At 41.3% G+C, this 24,952-nt stretch overlaps 1 protein-coding gene across 4 annotated transcripts in view; it reads left to right on the top strand.

Moving 5' to 3' along the window:
• Positions 1 to 13,412: 13,412 nt before the first annotated feature.
• CALD1 (caldesmon 1) overlaps positions 13,413 to 24,952 on the top strand; it is a 181,323-nt gene continuing 169,783 nt past the window's right edge. For 2 of the 4 annotated variants that reach the window (XM_012533886.3, XM_033432413.2), the window contains exon 1: positions 13,417 to 13,557. The gene's annotated coding sequence lies outside the window, so the exon portion shown is untranslated. Of the gene's footprint in view, positions 13,558 to 17,361; positions 17,388 to 24,952 lie in introns of those variants that run through there. The other 2 variants (XM_033432405.2, XM_049715081.1) reach the window with 2 other exon arrangements.

Below are 24,952 nucleotides of genomic sequence, written 5' to 3'. Positions count from 1 at the left end.
GTGGTCCTTTTCTGGAGATAATTTCTAAGAACATAGATTCCTATAGAATATGAGGAGATAGTCAATTAAAAATAATACATAAACTTGAGATCTATAAGTTGAAAGAATGCAATGTAGATGGTAGGACAGGCAAAGAGAAGCCTGGTGTTTTAGAGCTTTGGAAAGAAGAATATGCCAGTATTCCTCCAGTACCGTTTCAGGAGAAGTTCTCCCAGCAATGGCAATGGGGTCTTATTCTTCAGACAGAAATATTCCTCTTTAGTAATATTTATCAGCCAACAGAGATGAAGTGAGATCATCCCTCCAAATTGGCCAGCCTCTGGGCTTTGGGTCAAAACTTTCCCTAATACCTCCCTTCTGTGTCCTGAGGTGAGCTGCCCATTGGAAAGGAGTCTTGGTTCAAATGGCCACCTCAGTTTTCTGTCTCAGGATATATTTTAACTTGAAGATAGTAAGTTGGTACTCTAGTTTCTAAATCAACTCTAGTCATATGCATTTATCTGTAATTTTTATTATGACTATTACTTCCCTGCCTTCCAGAAGAACCATGAGAACCAAGTGTCCCCAAAATTCTGTACATGGATAGTTCTGTTTGAGGTATGCCTGGTATTCATGTACCTGTGGGAGTTCCCCTCCCCCAGCCACCTGCTTTTAATCAGGATTGCCCCAACAAGACTCCAGGGTTCCTGGCCTGGACCCAGTCACACTCACCGCGCCCCAAGCACTGACTTGAATTCTCAGTTTTTTTGTTTGTTTGTTTTTGCTGTACGCGGGCCTCTCACTGTTGTGGCCTCTCCCATTGCGGAGCACAGGCTCCGGACGCGCAGGCTCAGTGGCCATGGCTCACAGGCCCAGCCGCTCCACGGCATGTAGGATCATCCCGGATCGGGGCACGAACCCGTGTGCCCTGCATCCGCAGACGGACTCTCAACCACTGCGCCATCAGGGAAGCCCGAATTCTCAGTTTTGATCCTGAGTTTGTATACAGTTGAACATAAATAGTTTTTGTCAAGATATCTTACTGTTTGGTTTGCTTGTAATTCCAAATTCTGGCCCCCAAAGTCAGCATGGGAGGGGGATAAAAATGAGCATAATATATGGCCCATAATTTTATGTATGGCCCCTGTTTTTAAAGGTTCTGTGCCTTGTTCACCACTACATCACTAGGACCTAATAGAGTTGACAAGGCATAGCAGGCACTCTAGAAATATTTGTTCATTATTAATTAATTAACTATTAATTAAATAACTAATTGATTAATCAGTCACTGACTAATTAATATAGGATGTAAAAATCCAAATCAAATCAAATAAGTCAGTAATGGATAAACAGAAAATGAGTGGGTCTGACAGCAGGTTCTGTAGTTCATTTAAGGAGGGCTGTTGACTGAGGGCTGAGATTTTAGGGATGGCTTTCCGGTGGGTCTGGGGCTCAGGTAAGTGTGAAGGGGGAGAAGCAAGATGACTGAAGTCCTTGAGACAGGAGGTGCAGGTCAGCCTGGGAGGGGGCGTGGTTTGTGTCAGAATCAGCAGAGAGGCAAGAAGAGGGTGATTATGGATCACTGTAAAATGCCAAGCCAAGTTTAGACTCTATCCTTTTAGTGGTAAGATGATATCGAAGATTTCTGAGCAAGGAAATTCATGATGAAAGTTCAGGGCTAAATATGTATTTTTATTTTTCATATCAGAAGAGGTAATTGTTGAAAACATGAGAACAAGTGAGATTTAAAAAAAAAAAAAAACCACTAAGATAAAAATGACCTCTCCCTCTCTGGTAGCTCAGTGTGACCCTCACCGTACAGAATTTTTTTGACAATACCTGCCCACTTTACTTTGTTTCTTTGAGAACGTGTGTCTGCCAGCTAAAGGCAAACCCCTTCACAGGAAGAGGCCGTACAGTGCCTTATACAGGACTGAGAAAAGTTTCAGTATGGGGAAGGTACTTCATGAATAAATAAATGAGCGTTTAGTTCACAAAGCAACTTCATAAACATTTTATCTCATTTAATTCTTACATCTGCCCTGTGAAGTAGATATTATTATTCTCTAAGAGAGAGATCAGGCCGGGGTATGTCCGCACTGTAGGAAAAGAAAGACCTAGTGGGAAAATCAGAGAGGCCGGAGAGGTAAGACACCAGTCAGGACACCAGTGGCAGGGGCTATCAGAGACAGCCAAGAGGGCTCGGGGGCTGAGGGGCGGGCTGCGCAGGATTCAGCTCCTTAGGGATCACAGACAGGACTGCTCAGAAGAGGGGGGGCTGAAGTCAAAATGTCCAGGGGCCAAGAAGAAGGGAAGTCATGGAAGAAGAGTCGGGGCGGAGGGAGACTGCATCATAAATTAATTATTTGGAGAAATTTGACATCAAAAGAAAAGACAGGAGTGAAGCTAAAAGAAACAAGACCCAAAGGTGATTTTCCCCCAAGCCTTGGACATGTTTTTAGACAGAGGGCACTGACCAGTGGAGAAAGAGGAGAGCACGAGAGAGCATGAGGTGAGGTGCGGCTGGACAACCTGTGTGAAGGAGGCATGTGAGGCTGCAAAGACATCTCAGGTCTCACACACCTCTCTCGGTGGTACAATGAGATCAAACCCCAGCAGAGCTTGATCAGTGATTAGATGCATCTAAGTTACATAGCTAGTTTGCTTGTTCCAAACAGCCATCTTTCCCCATGTAGTACCAGACTCAACTATCTCTTTGAAAATATGTTTTCTCTTTTTTTTGGATCTTAAAAATAGTCTGCCCCCCAAGAGAAATCACTGCCTCTCAGATGACATTCTGTCAGGCCAAAGCTACAAAACCTCACCCAAAATAGATCAAATATTTTAAATATTTTCTTATTTGCACCCCTCACAAGTATGTCTGCAATGCAAAGCCAGTTATGAGATTGGCTTTTATTTTTTTCCTGATATGAGAGAAGACATGTTTTCTGGTTAAAAGGGGACACCAGGTCTCACCACACAGTGTTGGTTGGATTTCAGACAGTCTTCGGTAAGCCTGGGACAGGAAGAGGAAACACATACAGCTGAATAAACACATGTGGAGCAAGGGGGTCTCTCTTAGAACTTGCCTTCTGGGAGTCCGTCTCATGTACTTTGAGCTTCCCCATCAGAACGGTGGTTCTTTAAATGCAGGTGCAGGGTTTTTACAAAACTATAGAAGGCACAGAACATAACACTAAGCCTTGCAGGTAATAGGTGTGCAGGAGTTGGTTGAATGAATGAAGAACTATCTGAGAAGAATCCAGTTGCAGCTCTGAGTGACAGGAGGAATTTCTCTTGAATGTAACCTTTTTACTTTTCTTTGAGGGTAGAGCAAATCCAATAGAAATGACTGAGGGAAGAGTGGAAACCAGAGAGCCATCAGTTATCCTCCCTAACTCAAGAAATAGGGAGACAAGAGATTTCTTGTGGGAGACTGAGGGAATTGTCCAGTCCTGTTGGGTAGAAGTAGGGAAAGATGACATTTGTCTCAGATGGTCCTTCTTCCGTCCACACTGGATCTTCTCTGATCACACACTCTTTCCATTTTGTCAGGTCCTCACCCTTATCCCAGACAACCATGCCCCTTTTCTTCCACCTGGTGCCCTGAGAGACCAGCGCCTCTTTCTTCTTTGCCCCAGCACTGCAGGCTCTCACTTCAGCCACACCCTGTTCATAAAAAAATTGGCATTAAGGCACTAAGGCAGGCTATGGCTTAAGGTGTTAGCCCTTTAAGGGTAACTATTGCTTCTATAGTGTCAAAGCCTTCATACAAATGTGTGACTAAGTTGAGGACTTCACATTCAGGGCAGGTCCCCTCTCCCTGCTAGTCAGGCTGACCCTGGTGAAGGGCACCACTGGTCTGAGGACAAAGAGGGGCAGTAACCTTTCCCAGTGTCCCATAGGTGACCAGATACTAGTGCCCTGGGGAGAGAGTTCTCATCTGTACAGCAGTTTCTTAGAAAAAAAAGTTTAAGGATAGTACAAAACCTGTGTACATGCTTTGCAGAATTAACAAATGTAATCGTTTTGTCATAATTGCTTCAGATCTTCTTTTATATATTGTCAATAAATTTCAAGTTCTTTATTTTGTGGCTAGTACCATTTTCTCTCCCTTCTTATGGGCAACCACTGTGTTGAATTTGGTGTGGTTCTAGTCTACCATTTCATGTATTCATATATGATTCATACGAATAGAATCATTCCAACTGCAACTTGCTTTTTTTTTCATACAATTTGTTTTTGAGATCAAATACACCTAGTTCATTCATTTTAGCTGCTATGTAGTATTCCACGCTACACTATAGTTTATATAGCCTCTCCCCCACTAATTGCTGCTGGGATTTTTGCCAATGATATTACTATTACAGACAATACTGTATAAAGAGCTGCCTTTTATGTGTCTCCTTGCTAAATAATACGAAAGCTTCCCAAGAGGATATACCTAAAAATGGCATTGCCAGGCAGGGAATGCATATGCTAAACATCACTAGATATTGCCAAATCACTCTGCAAAGTGGATGTACCAATTTACTTTCTCATCCAAATGTATACACATTATCAACAACATTTAGTTTTTCAAAGTTAAATGTCTTTTTCTTTACCAGTTTGCCGGCTGCAAACTGGTGTCAAAGTTTTCATTTTCATTTTCCTGGTTACTAATGAGTTTGAGCGTTGTTTCACGGTTTTTGGCCTTTGCATTTTTTCTTCTGTGGATTGTTATATCCTATTCCCATTTTTCACTGGTTTTCTGTGTGTGTGTGTGTGTGTGTTTCTTTCTCTCTCTCTCTCCCTTCCACACCCACCTCCATTGATTTTCAGGCATTCTTTGATATTCTAGATTCTAATCCTTTGTTTTATACATTGCCCATCTTCTCTTGGCTTGTCTTTGTATATGGTGGCTTTTGTTGAACAGAAATTTTTATATCTTGAAGTAACCAAATTTTCCTTAGTTTAAATTTCTTTAGTTTAATTCTTACTCTATAGAAATATTACTTGGCTTTTTCTTGGTAAAAAAAAAAAAAAAAATGCTCCAAAATCTCAGTGGCTTATAACAAACGTTTATTTCTTACTCCTTAGTCAGTAGCAACTCTGCTGGTCCTGGCTGGGCTCACTGGCCCAACATAGCCCTTTGTGTCTCCTCTTCTGGGACTCAAGCTAAAGAGCCGCCTCGATCTGGGCTGTATTGGATTCCTACGCTGCTGTAACAAATTACCACAAACTGGGTGGCTTAAAACAACAGAAATTTATTCTTTCACAGTTCTGGAGGCCAGGAGTCCAAAATCAAGGTGTTGACAGGGTTGTTGGCTTTTTCTGGAGGTGCTGAGGGAGACTCTGTTCCATGCCTCTCTCCTAGCTCCTGGTGGTCACTGGCAATCCTTAGCATTCCTTGGCTCGTACAAGGATCACGCCAGTCTCTGCCTCTGCTTTCACAGCCCCTTTTCTCTTGTCACTTGTACATCTCAAGTCTTCCTCTGCCTTTTTCTTATAAGGGCACTTGCCATTGGATTTAAGGCCCGCCTAGATAATCCAGTATGATTTCATCAAGAGATTCTTAACTTAACTGCATCTGCAAAGATCCCATTTCCAAATAAGGTGACATTTCCAGGTTCTGGATGAACATATCTTTGGGAGGAGGGTGGACACCATTCAACCCATTCCACGGGACCTGTTGTTATCCTGGCAAAGGGCAGACACTCCAGGGTAAAACCAAATGTGATGCCTCTTAAAGCCTCCACTTGGGATGGACCCATCATCACTTTCAGCCACATCCCATGGTTCACAGCAAATCCCAGGTCAAGTCCTCCTACTGAGAGCACTGCAACAACACAAGGCAAAGGACATGAGTATTTAATCCCAGTCAAAGAGGAAGTGAATGCTTGGCTACAACAATCCAATCTATTACAAACTACATTATTTTTGAAGTCAAATAATACACGTGGCTTTTAACAAAAAGCAGTCATCATCCACCTCACGCACTCCTGCAACTAACTGATCCTCCCACTAAGCAATGACTCTCAATGACTCCTTCTCAGTCTCCTTTTCTGGGCTTTAAATGGGGTGTCAGTTTCCGCACCTCTTGTTTTCACTGTTTGCTTCATTTTTTCAGGTAACTTATTCCTGGTTTAAAAATACTATTTATAAACGGATGGATCTCATGGGTATATATCAAGCCTCATCCTCTCCCCTAAACACCAGATTTGTACATCCCATGACCTATCTGTACTTCCACTTGGAAGCCTCTGTTCATCTTAATATGCCTAACATATGTCTAGTGTGATTCCCACCCCTCCTTGAAATTTGTAACTCCCTCAGTGGTCCCCATTTCATTAAACAGCACTACCACTCAGTTATTCAGACCATGAAAGGAGATATCCTTGATTTCTCTCTTTTTCTCACATCCCTCATCCAAACCATCCGTGAGTCCTGATGTGTCCAAAGTTCAGTGCTTTCTCAGTCCCCCAACCACAACTCCCCTAGTCCAAGGAAGCACCTCTTGCCTATGAGAAGGCAACAACTCCCTCTTGCTTCTGCCCTTGCAGTCTCTCTGCCTAGTCTGCACAGGGCAGCCAGAGTGACTTTTTTCTGTCTGCTCAACATCTTCCAATGACTTTCCATCTGACTTAGAGCAAAACCCAAAGTCCTTACCGTGGCTATGAGGCTCTGGATGATCTGACCTGCCATTGGTGGTCACTTCTCCCCAGTTACTCTGAAATCTTTCTTATTTCTTTAGTACGCCCCTGCTATGCTTGCAGTTGGGCATGCCCTTCCTTAACATATTCTCACTGCTTGCTCCTTCATTTTATTCACCTCTCTATTGAAAAACTTCTTCAAAGAGGACTTCCTGATTTCCTCTCTTCCTCTACACTTTATTTTTCCTGTACAGCACTTTCCACCTCCTGATATTACATATTTATGTATTAGCTAATGCGTTTATCTGTCTCCCTTTATCAAAATGTATTTTGTTCACAATGAATGCCTAGAACATGCCCTGACATGTGGGTGACACTCAGTAACTATTTGTTCAGTGAATGAATGAACTATTGTGGGGGGGAGTTGGTATTTACTTTCATATTCCTAACAATATACTAATTCTACTATTAAAATTTCAATAGTAGACATTTATTATTGATTTTCTGCTAAACAAAATGAAGATTTAGCTCTCTTATCTACCATCATCCATCCTACTAACATGTTCTTGCTTATTCTCCTCTGAAACTAATTACATCATCATTGTTTTGGTGAAATCAATATGCAGTGTTTACATAATTATGACTGTGTAATTTTTTTCTCACAGTTGAACTATATAGTATACAATAACCACTTTTCCTTTCTCATACAAATATTTTATTTTTCCTGAAATTATAATGACCTCACTCTTATATTTATTTATTTCCTATGTACCTATCATAAATGCTTTCCCCAAGAATATGTAACCTATCTACTTGTCTTTTTCTTAAAATATCCTTCCTGGAGTCCTCTGCTCCAACCTCTACTGATTGTTTTCTTGACCAGCTATTGTCCTGGAATTTTCTTTCACCATCATCATGGGACCACTTGCCCCTGTGTCATGGGTTTGCATCCTGTATTTTCTGATCCTTGTCTTCGAAGCTTCTTGGTTTCTAGTTTCGACCCCAACGTTTTTCCCCCTTTGAAGCATATAATCTCAAGAACGTAATAACTTCAGAATGAGATATGTTTTCATTCATTGTACTGGATGCCCAGTGGGCCCTTTGAATCTGGAAACTTTTGCCCTTCAGTTTGAGGAAATTTTAACGTATTATTTCTTTCATAGTGTCATTCCTACAATTTTCTGCAACACTCAGATGTTGGATATTTGATTGATTCTCTAACGTTCTTATCTTTTCTCTCCTTTTTTCCATCTTGTCTTTTTCTTCTACTTTTCTGCACGATTATTCTAAACTTTATCCTCCATTTCTTGAATTGAATTTTTATAAATTTCTGTCATAGTATTTTTCATTTACAACAGTTCTTTCCTGTTCCCTGCAAATACCTTTTTACAGCCCATTTCTCTTGTTTCGTGGCTACAGCATCTTCTCTTATCTCTCTGAGAATGGTAATTATAGTTTTCTTGAAGTTATATGGTAATTATAGTCTTCTTGAAGCTTTTTCTCTGTTTCTCACCCTGCCTCTTTTTCCTCTGAGTTTCTTTTTTCTGTTGTCCTAATCTCTCTTTCAGAGCCTTTCCTTAACTTGATGTTCGTATTTAAGAGTGAGATGCTAAACAGCCAGTTGAAAGTTCCTGTGCACAGTTCACAAAAGGGCCTTGGGTGTTAAGACAGACATTTCCGGAGTTCCTCAGATGTTGTGCCTTTAGATTTTTTTCCGTGAGCATGCCAGTTTCCCTGGAGTGGAATCCCCCAGTTTCCTTTCTGTGGAGTACAAACCTGACTGTGAGAGTCCTGGAGCCCCGCAGAGTGAGGGGTCGGGGCTTAGTGTTCCTTGAGCAGACGTTCATTTCAAAGTCTGTTTTCAGCACATGGCATCTTTTCTGTCCACTGCTTTGCCTGACATTCTGAGGCCAGCCTTTCTCTTCAGAAAATAAACTTCCAGTTTCTGTCTGGTTCAGGGAGGGGTGTGCATCTGGCTGGTGGGGTGGGGAGAGGAGTATCTGGGTTTCTAACTGTTCCTTACACAGATTTTCAACCAAACCTGTTTTCTGCTCCATCCCTCACCCTCAGAGTTTCCCAGAGCTTCCAAATCCTGAGTTTTTCCTGGTTTTGAGGCTTGAATCGGCTTCTTTCTTGTCCATCGGCCTTCCGCTCTCCAGGGCCAGAGTTCAGTTTCTCATCTCTGGTAAGTCAATTATCAACCATGCATCCATTTTCCGTATTTCAGAATTTGGCTGACATCGGATTATGTTGATTCCTTTCCAGCACTCTTTGCCCTGTAGGATTTATTTATGACTTTTTCTTTCTTTATTATTATTTTGATGAGGTTTGGGAAGGAGGCAGAAGTAAATGAAGGTTGTGCATTTGATCTGAGGAGTTTAACGGTATCCTCAAAATTTTTCAGTCTTTTCGTTTGTACATTTTGTTTTTTATGATTTAAGAATCCTGCCATACTCTATCTTAAAAGTATTCTCCTACAATTTTTCCTAATCATTTTCAAGTTTCGTTTTTCACATAGTCTAGTTTCTTTGGGTGTGGGTGGGAATTCTGAATCTAATTTTATTATTTTCACATAATCAATTGTAATCTTACCATGGATAGAACAGTCCACCATTTTCCCCCTGATCTGTGATGCCTTCACTGTTATTTTTAAAAGTTTCCGTAAATGCTTGGGACTGTTTTTAGGCTTTCTACTTTATTCTATTGGTCTATTTGTCTTATGTTAATTAGAATTGCCCAATAAATATATTAGTCCTTTTTTTTAGACCTTTACTTTTCCATATGACTTTTAGGATTGTTTTGTCAAGTTCTACAAAATATATCATTTAGGGATTTTTGCTGGAATAATAAATTCATAGGTTAATTTGAGGAGAGTTTACATCTTTATAGTTTTTAGGTTTGCCATTTATAAAAGTGATATATTTCACCATTTAGGCGGGCCTTTTATGTCCTTAAATCCAGGAAATAAAAATTTTGTAATTTTCTTGCACGTGTTTTGTTACATTTATTCCCAGCTAGTGCACACTTTTGTTAGTAATATGAATAGCATATTTTCCCACTATATTTTAAAATGAAAGATGGCTGGTTACAGGAACTCTGGATTTTTGCATACTGAACTTGATTCCAATTATCTTGTGAAATTCTTTTATTAGTTCTAATATATTTGATGATTCTCTTGAAATATCTACGTAGATAATCATGTCATAGAAAATACAGACATTTGTTTTTCTTTCTAATTCCAATAGCTCCTATTTCCTTTTTTTCTATTTCTTTGTCTTGGTTAGGACTTCCAGCCCATTTTTTAATTGTAAAAGAGATAATATTCCTTCTTGTCTTTTCATTGATTGTACCGGGAATACTTTTAATATCATCATTAAGCGTGATGTTTGCTCTATATTTCTGGTAAATGTCTCTCATTATGTTTATAAAGATTCTATTGCTAGTTTTTTAAGAGCTTTTTTTTCTATAAGTGATTACTAATTTTACCAAGTATTATTTTTCATCTATTGAGATGATCTTTTTCTTTTCTTTTTTCTATTTTTTTTAAAACTTTTAAACTGCTAGTAGTGTATAATATGTCAATAGATTTTCAGATTTTGACCATCACAGCATTGGCCTTGTCTTCTTTTTCTTTGCACAGTTAGATTCAATATGCTCATTTTTTCGTCTATGTTTGTAAGTACACTTAGTCTAATTTTCTTTTCTTTTCTCTTTTTTTACTGTTTTTGTTGTCCAATTTTGGTATCAACAGTCTACCAGTCTGATCTGAGTGTTTTATAAACTTGAGTCTCTGGACTTAACTTCATTTGAGGAACAGAAGGTTGTGTGGGTTGGTGGTGGGGGCGATGTTCTACTGTCTTTTAAAATGTTTGAAATATCTGTTCAATTCAATAAAGTAGATATTTTAAGCTGGAAGAATGTATATTTTCCATGGAACTCAATGAAGGGATTTTAATTTTGAATGAAAAAAGTATGGCCTGCTTTTACTTTCCCAAATTGACACACTAGCAAAATAAAACTGCTTACTACTGATCTACATGATCGCAAATACTCAGTTGGAACTGAAAAAATACAGTGAATCATCCAGATGTTTCCAAATGTCTTTTTAGATTTGTTATGGTTTGATCAGGTAGATATATCCTACGCTAGGCAAGCTGTTCTTTATCTGAGATGATCCAAGTGGGAAATAAATTCCAGAGAAATTTCCTATATAAATCCTGTGTTTTTAGTGTCATTTACAAATGACTTTCTGGAAAAAGTGAATACTATTCGAGTAAAGTTTCCCATGGCAGAGATTGGCAACATATATCTCTTTTCTCTCTTTTTATTCCCTTTCATTTCTTTTTTATTCCTGCTTATTTTTTAAAAAGTAAAAGTTAAAAAAAAATGAAAAAAGAATTTTTCTGTATCATGGTGTATATTACATGCAGTTTGTTAAATTATTCTTCCAACTATAGAGTTCCTGTACAATAAGTCTATTTTCAAATACACAAAATAGGCTGAATGATTGCTCATCCACAAAACCCCGTATTCAGAATTTATCTAGGGAAACATATGTCTCTTTTCTAAAGACATAATCCAAAAATATTTAGCCATTTATCTCCTAAAAACCATGCAAAATGCATGTCCTTTCCATGTTTCCTGCTGATAATATTTTCCCCATTCATAGCACAACTTTTCTTTCCTCTGGAAAGCTGGTACTTATTTTATTCATCAATGGCAAATTATGCCCTGATGCTGCTCAACCAAAGGGTATTACTCAAACAAGCAGGGAGAATGCTGCTTAGGATGTAATCAGCAGTGGCCATGGAAAGCAGCACATTAAAACAGGCCTCTTTGAGTTACGGTCCATACTGCCTAGAGATCACAGGCGCCAAACATCTCTGGACACAGGTCATATCTTCACACAGATTTCACCAGCTGAGTTGTTTTCAGAACTCACTGATGTCTGCCCTACAATGTCTTCAAGCTCAGCAGTTTACCGGACTGCGAAGTGTTATTCTATCCTTACAACCCGTCCCCAGCAGCCCAAATGGGTTGTGTTCCCGAAGTTTATTTCCAAATCATTTATTTGGGATCAGAAAACATTTTCCCATAGGAACAATTTTATAAACAGTGGTGTTCCACACATGCCTGGTTGAACCACAGCGTACTTGAAATGTAGCATTGACTGTTCTATACCCACAAGCCATTATTTATTCTGCTTCCCTGGGAAAGTGCATTCTGAGTTTTAACTTGGGATGCCTGAAGCTCACCTCTCCCTCTGCCTGGCAGCCTTTGCTGTAGCTTTTTTTAGTCTGTGCTGCAGTAGCAGTTGGGAAGAGGGGACAGAGTAGCCTTTCCCCCAAAAAGATGAGTGTGGGTTGATATAGATGTCTCTGGGTAACTTGTTAGTGCTTCAGGGCTGAGGAAGGAAGCCACCATAGGGATCAATCACTTCCCAAGCCTTCTGAGTGAGGCACAAAGGGCAGGGACTTTTTCCTAAGTAGAGATCATTTCTAATTTGGATCTTCATAAATAGGGAAAGGCTTATACGGCAAAACCTAAGATTTTTGAAGACCATGCTTCTGGACTTGTAATTAGCCAGGGAAAATATTTTAACTCCTCTTAGCCAGTGATGAAACAGTCTCCAAACACAGAGCAATAGTGAATGAGGTAGAGCACCTAGAGCACCTAGACCCAGGCCTGACAAACAGGAAGTGCTCATAGTCTCTTGCTGTTGAATTAAGCACTGATCAACTAATTGAGTGAATTCTATATTGAGAAGTATAAGACCCCAGAGTATATATACACACGGGCTAGTTAATTTCATTGCAATTCAGCATCTCCTAATTCTGACCCTCTCATAGCACACATCCCACCCAAGGAAGAGTTGGTTGGAGTCCTTTCAAGAAGTCACTATAGCATCAGTGTCATCTCTGTGGGCATATGCATCCGTCTACACCAGCTCCAAAGCAGGTGCTGGGTTCCTTCATACCCCCTCTGTTGCGTTTAGTTTCTAGCAATATCTCTCTGTTGCCAAATCTGAATAAACAAAGAGGAGGGGGAGGGAGAGAGAAAGGTGATTTGGAAAACCAATGAGGATAGCCAAGCCCATAGGATCCTGCCTAGCTGAGTTTCTGGCAGCACACTTGTTCTGGCAAACATTACCTACTAAAAAAGACCTAAGTTTTTTTTTATTAGTTGTTTTTATAACACACGTAGACATATTTTAGGAGGCTGTGCCTCTTTCAGGTTGAAATCTAGCCTGTACATCAGACCTGAGTCCTAGCCATTTCAGGCTTTACAGTTACATACACAATTTAACTTCATTTTGTATGTACAACTACTTTTAAAAGAAATACGCTATCAAGGATCCCTCAATTAAAAAGCCTTCCCCACCTCCACCCCAGTAAACTTACGGACTGTTAAGTTTCATGGACCATGCTTTCTTTTTTAAAGTTCCATTTGTGTTCTACAAGACAGCCTCTTTCTCCAAGATTAACATTTCTTATGATTGTTCCTGACAATGGATTCACTTCCAGAGGCCCTGCTAAGGATAACCAAAAAAGGGCATGTAGCAGGCTGGTTTTGGCAGCCAGCACGCAGCTTCAGAGCTTTTTAGGTCTTGGTTTTTCTGATGAGTGATTTCCTGAGCATGCCTAGGGAATGACAGGCATCTCCACAGGCAGGCTGCATCCACCTCGGCTGGGGTGTCGTCATTGGCTGCCTATTAGAAAAACTACAGGACAATGCATACCACCGATGCCGACTGTAAACATAGGGGATATGTGTTCACTTAGCATGGACTTCTGGGAGGGGCTAAGGAAGGGCGGTCTGGAGTTTTATTGAATAGAGCAGTGTGTATTAGGCTGCCTGCCTGCCTGCACTCTTGCTGTGCTTCTGCTTAAAGAAATCAGTCCTTGCTTTCTGACTTAGTCCCTGGGAAGAAGTTTCAGCCTGAGAGGTAAGGCACAGAGGGCTTTCTTATAATCTCCTCTAGAGAGTATGGGGACTTTCTCCGGGTTTCAGTCAACATTCCTGGCCAAGGTAGCTGGAGATGCAAGATTGTAAACGCCAGTAAACCATGCAAATTCTCAGAGCCAGACCGGGCTTTGCTGCCCTGCAGATGTTCCCGGAAGACAAACAGGATGAGATCTCAAGTTTTGTTCTTAGAGTTGGGACGAGAGGAGCGATTATATAGAGACGTATATTCAGGGACCACTGGCAACTTTGATAAGATCGCCTTTTGTTCAGGAGTGTCATGGGGGTTATACCTGATAGCCGTAGGTCAGTGTCAGTAGCCGTTCTGTGCATGTCTGCTCACACCAGAAGTCTCTCCTGCATCTTTTATTATCAGAGATTTAAAGAGGTTCTGCTTTAAAAAGAACAATAACTTTTTAGGTTGATGAGAAACCAAAAAGTGATAATTTGTAACCAAAGTCATTTACATTTTATTCTGCTACCAGTGTTTAAGACTAAACTTCTAGAGCTGCAAGGAAATCAGGTCAGAGCGGGGAAGAGCACTGGCATTTAGCACCGGCTGGGTTAATGTAACTGATCTGATATTTGCTGAGACAGAAGATGCCTCCCATGATCTGTTTCCTATAAAACCTAATAATGAGAGAATGCATGTGCTAGAGGGTGTGTTTTTAGAAATCGCATTTAACATCCGACCAAACTATTTCTTAAGAAATCTTATTTTCTGTTTGAAAGCATGCCTGAGTGTCACTAGAGAATTTGAAAAAGGTGTAGGTTGCAAGTGTGTTCTGAAAAGGGAGGAAACAGCCTTTCATTTCAAGATAGTCCGACATATTGGGGCATCTTAAACAGTAGTACAAGGCAGCTAGTTGGTAGTAGCCTGGAATTCCTTTTAGAGAGAGCTGATTGTACAGGGTGGGGGAATTTTAGTGCTGTAGCAATGAAATGCATGGTCAAAAAAATGGGTGAGAACAAAGTACTTGGTATTCATGGATCCCTTCGATTAATAGGGCTATGCAGATGGACTTGTAAACTGAAATAGTAAAATCCTTCTAATGTGTTTGGCAAAACCAGACATGGATGTCTAGAACTTAAGTGAAGACTAGGTGGTATGTAGCAAGAAGGGCAAATCTGATCTTTTTAAAAAAATAAACCTGGATGTTAAAGGTTTCCAGCTCCAAATGACTGCCTCAGTTTGATTTTATTCCATGGATAGAGGTGGTTTTGTGTTGCGACTCATTAATCTTCTCTCTCTGTATTTAAAAGTTTGGGGATAATTTTCTTGAGAATGCCTCCCTCTCCTTCTAGAAGTGATATATGAGTACAAAATTCCCTGTGAATTTCTTTTCCTGGAACAGTTCTGAGTAAGTGTGAAAGAAAGGCTGCAGGCAAAAGCTATAGTTTGATTATTGTCCTTCCCTCGAAGAGATCAAGTTCCAGACCATTTTCACAGTGTTTTTAATGTCAATCAAAATATGGAGAGCAATTTCTTTTTCAACTGTTCTCTAAGCCGTGTTGGGAATGCAATTTGGAAGGAAATCTATAATCTTGGGATTTGAGGATAAATTCCGTTTTGAAACCAACATCTCCGAATCCCTGAGAGTTCAAACTTTGCTACCACCGCTCTCTCCCGGCCTCCTCGTGTGGTCTGTCACCCCCAACAACCAGAAAAACACATTTTTTTGAAATAATGCTTTAAGCGTTCTGCGCTACATAGTGACGGAACAGGGGGATTTGGATATTTTACTTTACGTAGGACTTTAGGCCACTCTTTGTGCTACTTTCCTCTTGTTGAATATTAGCTAGGACACATCTCCCCAAATAGGGAGGTAAACGGAGCACAGTGAAACCACAGTGCAAAAATTTTCATTTTATTAAAATCATTCAATAAAGAGAAGTACAATGGCAAAAGGCTGGAATAAAAAGTCACTAATAAAAAGTTGATCTTAGCACACACAAGGAATGTACTATGAATTGATCCACAGGTAACAGGCTGGGTTGTTTCCATTGTTCAAAACCAGTAGAATGCACAATTTAAATAATTAGGATCAAAAGATTGCTTTAAATAAATACACAATTCTTACATTAAAGTTAAGAGAAGGTTCAAACTGAAGTTTAAAGGATTTAAGCGAGATACGTATAAGTATGCCCTGACAGTGAGGCTATTAGCAATTCTAATTGGCTCCTGTGATTGGCCTGAGTATCTCCGGCTCTGGGGCAGATGGTATAGGGTGGTCCTGTGCTCAGCCATGGAAAGTTCCAGAGTCCAGCCTACATATTTTCTGTTCTGATAAGTAAAATGTACCTTAGGAGGCCTTTTCTTAGAAACACATGCAGTTGTCTCCATTTGTCATTTTCGTGGTAGGATGGTTACTAGTTAGTCATTCTTTAGCAAGACAAAAAAGTGACTTAGACATGGGCATGAGGAGGGAGTAGCTGGTTGCCCACCTGCCTGCAGTCTGTCACATGTCTCAGAAACGCGGTAGGGTGAGGCCCCGGTGGGAGACAGGGGAAAATGCTGACGAAGTGGTATGCAAATAGCATGGTAGGACTAAGGAGGAGGTTAGAAAGATGCTGCCAAAGAATTTTCAGACTTTAAAAAAGAGTTTTCTGGGTAGATTCTCTCAAAGCCCCAAAATAGAACCATTTGCTCCTTACTGAAAGTCCTTCATCCATCAAGTTAATCAAAGTTTATTATTGGAGAGAGGCTTATAGGTTCTGAGTAGTTGGTTAATTTAAAGAGATACTTGTAGCTCTGGCTCCACTCAGGAGAGGTCAGTCCCAGTACTGGTTCCCCTATATAAAAAGCCCAAACCTTTGAGGGGAGTCATCAACTCTTTGACCTCATCTGTAGAATGGGCATTCTAATGTTTCTCGCACCTCCCACAGTGGTTAAGATGTGTAAATGGGATGGAGCTGTTCGCCCCCTCTTCTCTATAGGCTGTATACTCCACTGCCTGCAGTTTGAGTCCTCTGGACATTATGCTCATTTTGGCTGGTATCTCTACTTCTTATCTATTTTCCCTAATTATCTGCTCCTTCCTTCCTCATATTTGAGGACCCTTGAGTGACACCTTCTAGATCCTACTTCTTTCTAAAACCCTGAACCCAGAGTTAGGGAATACTGGTCCACCCCAGTGTCGTCTAAATTTTGGCTTTGGTAATCCGAGACCAGGAGGACACAGGTATCAGGGGGCCAATAAGACGGGTTGTCAATGGTGTAAGGCTGTATCCAGGAACCTGAAGATCTAGTTGAATGGAAGACCAATGACAAGGTTCTGACAACAGAAAGGCCTTAGTAAATGAGGCAGCTTCTCTGCCTCCAGCCAAAAGCATGGAACTAATCCCAGCATGTCAAGCCTGGGCCTTGTAAGGAGGCTGAGGTAATCAGGAGCACCTGGCTGTGGTTCCTGTTGGTATTGAGACCAGACTGCTCCCTGGATCTGCCCTCTCGTCTCTGTTTGCCTCAGTCTTTAGTACCCCCAACTGGGTCCCCTGTAATTGACCCTGGGTGGCATCCCTAACTTCCCTCCCCCAGGCCTCCGCCTCTACCAGATTCTCTAGTTCTTCCACCCCCAGTCCAAACAGGGGGTTTTCCTGATCCAACACTGACAACTTGCAGTGGCCTGGCTCTAGGAGGAAGTCCAGACAAAAGCAGAAGAGTCAAGCCCAGATATGTTCGAGGCAGGGAAACGCGTCATCATGTTTTTAGGCCAAGGGAGAAAGGTTAGAGCGGACAGAGGAGATGGTAGAACCATTTCTGTGGTAAAGAGCCACTCTGCTTCTCACCCCCAACTCACAGCTGGCTGGTGGTGGGTGAGTGCTGTGAGCGGAGGGGAGAAGGAAAGGGTGACCGGGGGCTGTGAGGCAGAGGTGACGGGGCTGCCTGGTCAGCTGTTCTTCCCTGTGTTGTTGTTGTTTTTCTCCTGGACATCTTCGAGAACCTGATAAAAACTCTAACCCCTCAAGGTCCTTTGCGAACCCGCCTTTCTGACCGACTTGTGAGAAACCCTTGAGCGGGGTGGGGGGTGGGGGGCGGGGGGGGGGCGGTTGGGGGCGGGGGGGAGGCGGTCGGGGGTGGGGAGTGAGGTAAAGTCTTGATCCCCAGTGGAGACAAGGATGGATGGGACCAAAACATGACCAAAACAATCTTGTTTCCCAGATTCTTTGGAAGGAAGACAGGAAGGTGTAAATACACACAAATATAGAGGGAGATTACCTCATATGGCCTCCATTTCAAAGAAAAGGAGATCATCTCTAGAGAAGCAGTTTTCTGTGGGGAGCTTAAGGACTGGAGAATTCAGGAATGGCTGCTGTTAAGTGTATGCTAAGAGCTTAATAACAGGATTGCTAAACAGCAGTGAGGGAATGGCTGAAGGAAAATGAATATTTGGGGGAATATTTTAGGTGAATAAGGTGTTCTTATTAAGCACTCATTTTAGTATACGGCTTTCCTTTTAAAAAATATATATGTACCAACGATGGCTAACTTGATGATAAATTACTTTTTAATCATTTCCTGAGGCTTCTATCATTGTTTTGTGAATACGTGGATGAAAGCACTTGACTGTAAGGAAGTCATCTCACTTGGAGAAAGACATAGTAAGTAGGAACGTGCCATTAGTTCCTTTTACACCCACATGTAACATTCCCTCTCCCTTGTCTCAAGCTGGGGAACTAGGCAGATTTCACCTGAGTGCTAAAGAGGGGCAGGACCAGAGCAAGCCTGGAACCCCCAGCCAGGGACCCAAGGGCCAGAAATATCAAGGACTTTAGTTCCACTGGTGTCAGGAGGGTCTAAGCCAGAATGGACATAAAATACACCCATGGGCTAACATGTGAATCATAGCCAGGTAAGAAAAAGAGAAACAGCAAATCAGAAGTCAGGAGGTTAAAGACCAAGAGCTTGCTTAGCAAGGTAGTGTACAGACAGGTACGGTGACATGTGTGAGAGCTCTTGACACTGGGTTCGGAACAAAGAGACCCTTATATTAATAAGCTTCAGTAGCTTGAGTAATGGCGCAGAACTATAAGATACATGTGGAATAATAAAGGGATGGAATCACAAGGAAATCCAAGAATAGAAGCCAAGATAGGACCAGAGTCCAAAGAGAATGGGGCTGGAATCAAGGTGGGTCAAACAATCTCAGCAGAGGTCTATGTGCTGCCATTAATGTAACTCAGCTGCAGCACATGTGGCTGCTGCTTTTTGTCGTTCTGCAGACTGGAAAATTCCTTCTGTGCTTCCTGGTTAAATTCTGAGAGAGGAAATCTGATTGGTTCAGCTAGTAACTATTGTCTTTGGCAAATCCCTTAGCGGAGGGAACATCAAGGGTTACTGGCATGCCTATGGATGAATTACCAGTGTGTCTGGCTGCAGTAGTCACCCCTGGGGGAAAAAAAGCCCAGTGGGCAATTTTAGTTAGAAGAGAAAGTTAGGCATGGAAAGCAAATTAGCTGAAATATCCAACAGCTATCAATGAATATCATTTGAATTTTTATGTGACTGAATTCCTAGAGAGGCAAACACCCACTGTCAGGGTCATACAGTTCCTGATTATCACTTTGGCATGGCCTGATGAGCCGATCTTGAAGGAGTTGGCCTGGAAGCTTGTACCACCGATAATTGAAAAGATAAGAATTATCCATTTTAGAAAGATTCTAAAGAAAAACACTTGAGTATTTTCATATGAGTCATAGGTGTGATATGGCTTCCCACAAAGTAAGGCAATCTTTAAAATTAAATATGTAATGACTTAATAATGTTAATAAATGAAAAGAACTACATCTCAATGTAAATCACAGTACTTAATAAGTTTAATGCATAAAAGCTAGTATACTCTCAATCAAGGACATTTCAGTTCTCGGCAATGTTTGCAATGTAATTTTCAGTCACTGAACGCATGTCTCAATGTCTATCAAGGGGAGTGAGAGAAGTTCTGGGCTGTTCTTCAGGGAAATATTGACAAATATGCAAACAGGGGTGAGCGTCAAAGGCCAGAGGTGGTCGAGACAACAGAATATGAGGAACAGATAAGGGATCTGGAGCTGTTTATCCCAAAGGAAAGAAAATGTAGGGGCCACATGGATGTCTTTCAAACATTTGAAGAACTTTTACGTAGAGAGGGGAGAAGGCATTTGTGTTTCTCAAGACAGCAAAACTGAATACATAAGATTCATAGATTTTTTAAAGCTGTGCAGGGCCTTAGGAGTCATTTAGCCCAGGGAGTGCCAATAATTTTTCCTCTGTTTGCCAGCTTTAAACAGTTGGTAGTGACCATCTGGAATACTGTGTTGAGAAGGATTCTGAGGCTGAGTTTAAACTCTCTGTGGGCAAAAAAACGCTGTCATTGATAGTGATGTCTGTTGTGGAAGAAAAGGGCCATTGCTACTCAAGTATCTTGTATTTCATGTGATTGATATGGTCTGTAGGTTCCTAACCTCTGCACCTTGGACCCCTGGGAGGCCACTAAATTATTGCAATAGGTAAACAAGTCCATATATGCAGCAAATGATTTTGACAAACTGAGTAAACAACGTGTGCTACTATTTTTCTAATTATATAGATGCATTATGATGACACAAATGTCAATTTATTTTAAATAGTTATTGAATTCATAGTAGCTTTTGGTATTGTATTTTCTCAATCAGTGGACCTAAAACATGTAATTATATTGTGTGTGGGAAGTTTGGGGCAAGAAATCTGGGATCTTGAGAAGAAACTCTGAAAAAGAAAATGAACCAGTAATCTATTTTTCATTTTCCAGATGAGAAACTAAAGCTTAGCCACACCGAGTAAAATTATACACGTATTTGTAGGTTTCTTTGATTCATGTCAGTAAGATTCGTAAAAAACATTTATTTTTTTCATTAATATATACCAAGTGTCTGGCACATCACAGAAGCCCAGTAAATATCTGTTGAATGAAAGAACAAACCAAGTGACTTGACCAAGGTCGCCCAGTTAATTAGTGGCAAAGGTGGTTCCAGCACACATCTCCCGAGTCCCACACTGTTAACCTCTCAGGACACCAGGTTGTTTCTCCTGATAGCACGAATGTGCCATTTTAACAGTTTACGGATTTGGATTGTACAACGCAGCCTGATTTGCCTATAATCCAGGAGATCTTAACCGGCGTCTTAATTGGAGTCAACTGTAGGGTTTTCTGAAAACATACATCCCTGAGACCCATCCACTGGGGTCCAGTTTGTGAAGACTCCCTGATGATTCTGCTAAAACACTCTGCCTGAGAAACAGTTCTGCACATCTATGCTTAAAATAACTTAGAGTAGATGCATGGAGTCACTTATTCCTCAGAAGCCTACTTGTTTAGTTTCAAATAATTTCTTTGTAAAAGTTACAGCTGTCTATTCCAAATAATCAGTTTTGATGAAGAGTCCCTCCAGAAGCGCTAGAATATTTATCTGAAAATTCCTCCAGTTTCCAGTACTCTGGGTTTGGCTGCAGAGTTATCAACCCGGCAAGGTCAAGCTTTCTGATGAGATTTCCAGTGTTTGCTTTTGTAAAGCATTGAAAATGTGGCAAGAATAAAATTTCTCATGGTATTTCCACTTCCTGTTCCAGCCACCATTACTAAGTGAAATTTAGGCTTCGGGGGAGGGGTAACTTGAGGAAAAATTGTCTCTTTAAGTATTCCTGTCCTTAGGATGTTTTGAAGATTGGTTACTTTTGATATTTAACTTACCAAGAAAAAACAGAAAATGTTTTTCTGTCTTCTCCACTTTGTGGTAAGGAATGTACAAATCCTTAGTGGGAATAGGGGAGAAGCTTCCTCCACTCCCGCCGTCCATCTCCTCTGAGGCTGGGGCCTTAGGTGCTTCCCTGGGTGGCCCTTTCAGAAGCCTGTGAGCCCTAAGAGACAAGAGGCCTCAGGTTCATGGAAAGGGGGAATAATTTACTTTTGCAGGACAGAAAATCCATCTCTAGGGTCTTCCTTTACTCAACAGTCAGGAGTTAATCCTCTGTATTGCGCACAAGAATCTACCATATTCAGAGCACCGAGTACATAAATTATATTCACTAAGGATTGTAGGGCTAAAACTATCTCTGCATGAGCAAACTGGTCCAATAAGAATGCCAGAATTGTTGCTATATTTGTACCGACGGTATTTGGTTTACAGAGCAGCGCTTCCACTGTGTACGGGAAAGCAGAGCTTGCTGGAAAAGAGCAGCTAAAAAGGAGTTAGATTAGGACCCGCATCTGCATAATGACGCGACAGTGACTCAGTCTCCTTTTCCCCTGAACTGTCTCCCTCTCCATGCTCCCTAAACAGTGGTGTGTGGAGCCAGCTCATGCAAGCTCCCAAAAGCCAACTGTTAAATTTTTAAGATTTTGAGAACTAGTTGTTATGCACTGTCATCATTAAAAATTAAATTATATAGACTTTGGGTTAAATACATTGTATCGAAACCATGGTAATAAATACTCAAAACTCATCCCTTCCTAATTATTTTACATTTTACTATTATCTGTGCTCTCAAGGTTAGTTACATCTATTGTGTCCATATGATGGAAATACTACCAAATGCTGTGCAAGAGAACTTCTTCTCCCAGTTCTTCATTCACGGATGTCATGTTGGGAGCTTGAGATCAACCACGATGGAAGTATTTACACCCTGGAAATTAGCAAATACTACAAATCAGACTCTCCTCACCTGCCAACCCCCAAGGCTTGTTATCAAACATTTACTAGCACAGCACTGACCCTAAGGTATCAAGTCAGTAAAATTAGCCTCTACCCTGAAGAGCCAATCAGGATACCTTTGTTGTTTAGTTACATGCATATTCATAACGTATGCTTACGACTGCCTGTTTATTTCTTCACTCGTTTATTATTTCCTATGCTCCTAGAACATAAGCACCATGAAATCAGAGACTTTGTCTGTGTTTTTCAGGTGCTGTGACTTGAGCCTAAAAAAGTGCCTTGACCCACATATAGTGGGTGCTTCATATGTGAGCTAAATGAGTAAAGGAATAAATGTCCATAATTTCTTCTTGATAAGAAAGCTGAAGCCAATATTCATGTTTGAATTCACTGACTCCTCTCTAATTGTATCAGTACTGAGTGCTTACAGCAGCGCCTGACGCAGGCCAAGTAGCGAATCAAATAAATAATCTTCATAACAATCAGATTTACAGATGAGGAAACTGAGTTACAGTCAGGCTAAGTAACACATCTAACGTCTCACAGCTAGTAAGTGGCAGAGTCAGGATTCAAACCTAGATGATCTGGCTCCCTAGTCCACTCGACCACCACACCGTGCTGCCTAATTGCTCCATCTGATTTTGTGCGAGGCTCTGGGGATGTGATTTACTTGAGAACACACTTTGAAATCAGGAAGACTTGAGTTTGAATCTCAAATTTACCATTTTCTAGCCTGTTTCTCCACCTATAAAAAGGAGATAATTGTTCCTCCATTTGGTAGTTGTTATAAGGACTATAAATAATACCCCTAAACTGCTTTGCACACGATAGGCACTAAGTTAAAAATCGTCAGCTGTCAGCCATGGCTTCCTGTGGGGGCTATCTGCAGGCATGGGGCTCTTTTTAGTCCCCATGCCCTTAGCCACCCACTCTCCCCAGTTGCCTACTCTACCGCCATCATGTAGATGGAGCAAAAGGAGCCCCATGACATGAAGTCATGTCAAGTTCTTTAATGTCAGGTTCTCCAGGAAGTAGAACTAGGACCAATAGATACAGTTACAGGAAACCCTGTTTCAGGTCAGCATAAGCACTTTCTAAACTAGATCAGTCTCTGGAACTTGGACAACCCTGCTCTGCAGAGGCAGACAACCTCCACCATCCCTTTCAACCGCAGAGTTTTCTCCCCTACCCTTATCATTGGAGCTGTGCTGCTTTTATTTTTTTTAGTAAATTTGTTTATTTATTTATTTTTGGCTGCGTTGGGTCTTCATTGCTGCGCGTGGGCATTTTCTAGTTGTGGTGAGTGAGGGCTACTCTTTGTTGCGGTGCGCGAGCTTCTCATTGCGGTGGCTTCTCTTGTTGCGGAGCACAGGCTCTAGGCGTGCCGGCTTCAGTAGTTGTGGCATGAGGGCTCAGTAGTTGTGGCTCACGGGCTCTAGAGCGCAGGCTCAGTAGTTGTGGCACATGGGCTTAGTTGCTGCACAGCGTGTGGGATCTTCCCGGCCCAGGGCTCCAACCCGTGTCCCCTGCATTGGCAGGTGAATTCTTAACCACTGCGCCACCAGGGAAGTCCCTGTGCTGCTTTTAATATTCCAAATCATCTTTATCTAGTATGGCTAAAGGGTTTTATTATTCCCGAGGCTGGGTTGTTTTGTAGGTTTTCAGTGTTTTAGACATGGAGTGAGAGAGGGAGGGAGGAAAGAAGAGAGAATGAGAGAGGGGAGAAGACTGAGACTTATCTAGGGAAAAACGTACTGAACTTAGGAGGGAGAGCAAATAGAAATGATTGGTAGTTATCCCAAGCCTTTTAGGTTAGAGATGGTTGAGAAGGTAAGCTAACTCATTCAACTACCTTGCTGGCATACTTGTTAGATGACAAGCACTGTTCTGGTTGAAGGTAACTACCTCAGGGCAGTAAAGTAAATTAAATAAGTTGCCCAAGGTCACACAACTGGCAAAGAGCAGAGCTAAATTCGACACTGTTCCCTGTCTCCAACCCTTTCCATTTCCCTACAGCTGTCTGTTCTGTGTCTGTCCTGGGGAGAGCGATGGAAACCAGAACAGGAGGTTTCCATAACCAGTCATTATAATTTGTCAGAGAGCCACACTGCAGTTCAAGTAGACAAGCACATTGTCTTTCCCTGCCGTATAAGGAAGTGGGGCTAAACACCATTGCTTTCACTACTGACTCAAGAGGTTATTCAAGTGAGTGTTCGACAGAATGAGAACCTAGGCCTACAGCAGCTTTTAAAAAGAAGGAAAGAAAAGAAACGTGCAGAAATATTTTTGTGTTTTCTTTTTCTGGGAGCAGAGATAGACAAGCAGGTTACACCCTTTTCTCTAACTCAACTCAAGGGGAGATAGTCTGGAACTACGTACTGAAGGATTAAACCCTTTGTCCGAATACGGCAAGCCGTTTTGGTGTTTGATTATGTCAAATTTAGGTACTCGAAAGGCCAAGACAGAGCTGATTCTATGAGGATCATGTGGGAAGTCCTCCACTTCAGTGACTGACTAAAGAAGTTAGGATCTACTTCCGTGCCAGCCATTCTCAGTGTATTTATTAATAAGGCTCCACAGTTTAAGTTTGATCTTCCTGCCCAAAACTCAGAATATTTCCGTGATCACCCTTCGCCATACCAATCAGTCCTAGTGGGGATTTCAGACCACAGGCCCTATAACCAACTCCATGGAGGGAGAAACTTGAGGCATGA

This window comes from Orcinus orca, chromosome 9 (assembly GCF_937001465.1).
Source record: "Orcinus orca chromosome 9, mOrcOrc1.1, whole genome shotgun sequence".
Lineage (NCBI taxonomy): Eukaryota > Metazoa > Chordata > Mammalia > Artiodactyla > Delphinidae > Orcinus > Orcinus orca.
The sequence above is the reverse complement of the archived record's forward strand: the minus strand, read 5'-3'. Positions and strand labels throughout refer to the sequence as shown.